Raw genomic sequence first — 1,844 nt, forward strand, 5'->3', positions numbered from 1 at the left:
GCCTACAGTGTGTTGTTTGCCTTTAGCTCAAAATAATCTACATACCATAGAGGCACATTTGGGGTGATGTGTTCTGGACCCCTATAGCAGAATGTAAATGTAGAAAATCATGACCATGTACAAACAGAACAAATATTGAGAGCCCTCTCACATAGCTGGGAATATCTCACATCGATCAATAAATCCAGAAATAGAAACTTGGGCTCATTAGTTAAAATTATAAAGAATAATTTAAAATATAATTTTTAGTAAAACTAAAAACACTCTACCCGTGCACAAATTAGGAAATGGAAGGGGAAGGAAATATAAGCAAAGAAATTCTTCCTCTTTCATAGATAGAAGCAGTAAATACTTTCTAAGGCTGATCACTTAAGAAATAGAGCTATAAGCCTATTATTTTAAGTTATAATGATAACTGCTGCACAATCTAACAATAGTAGCTGTTAGCAGAGTGAGTCTGGACTGAAGTGGGGTGCAAAGTATATTCATTTTATACTCTTCTGTACTGATAAAATATATTCATATTATGTATACATAAAACTGCTATAAAATAATAATAAACTACTTCAACAATAATACATTCATTAATATTTTTAAAGAGTGGAAATACTAGTATGCTAATGTGATGATCTTTTGTGCAAACATAACAATCCTATATAATACAAGGCTAATATGCAAATAATGGCCCCCTCCTTTTCCCCCATTGGCCCCCTACACCCTGCTCTCACCACCTCCCAGGCCTTCACTACACTGTTGTCTGTGCCCATAGGTTATGCTCCCCTCCTCCCTTCCCCCTTTCCTCTGAGATTGGCCAATCTGTTCCACCCTGAAGACTTCGTATAATTCCAGAGCTGTGTGGGAGAGAAAGAAACTTTTCTCTAGCCTTCAGGGTTCTTTCTAATGGTCTACATGAGACAGTAACAAAAGAAAATAACCAAATTTAATTACATATTATGTATCGGAACCCCACATACATAAGAGTTTCAGAGACAGAATATATGACATTTTGTGTGTTTTAAAAAAAATTTTTAAATATATTTTTATTGATTTCATATGGGAAGGGGAGGAAGAGAAAGATAGAAACCTCAATGATGAAAGAGAATCATTGATTGGCTGCCTCCTGCATGCCCCCTACTGGGGATGGAGCCCACAACCGGGCATGTGCCCTTGACCTGAATCGAAACTGAGACCCTTCAGTTCGCAGGCCAAAGCTCTATGCACTGAGCCAAACCGACTAGGGCGCGTACATGACATTTTGAACTAAGAATGAGGAAAGGATCCTTGGGCCTTCACAAGGCCATTACAGGACAATAAGAAAGAACAGATGTTAATTAGAAGTTTACCCTGCCCTACAGATAGGTCAAAAAAAAGTTATCTCTGATAATCTCTTATATGGACAAGGCCTCTAATTCAAAATCTTTTAGGTAGCTAAGGGGCAGGGGCAGGGGGAGGAGGGGGATAATTGGCAGTAGTTTCTCTGGAGCCTACAGGGTGTTGGTTGCCTTTAGCTCAAAATAATCTACATACCATAGAGGCACATTTGGGGTGATGTGTTCTGGACCCCTATAGCAGAATGTAAATGTAGAAAATCATGACCATGTACAAACAGAACAAATATTGAGAGCCCTCTCACATAGCTGGGAATCTCACATCTAGATCAATAAATCCAGAAATAGAAACTTGGGCTCATTAGTTAAAATTATAAAGAATAATTTAACATTAACTTTGGAGAAACTAAGATGGCGGCAGAGATAAACACGGGAAATTAATGCCGCTCACAACAATTGATTAATACCTCAGAGAAACATCTTTCATAGATAGAAGCAGTAAAGGAAGCCTGGCTG

This window comes from Myotis davidii, unplaced genomic scaffold (genome assembly GCF_000327345.1).
Source record: "Myotis davidii unplaced genomic scaffold, ASM32734v1 scaffold137, whole genome shotgun sequence".
Taxonomy (NCBI): domain Eukaryota; kingdom Metazoa; phylum Chordata; class Mammalia; order Chiroptera; family Vespertilionidae; genus Myotis; species Myotis davidii.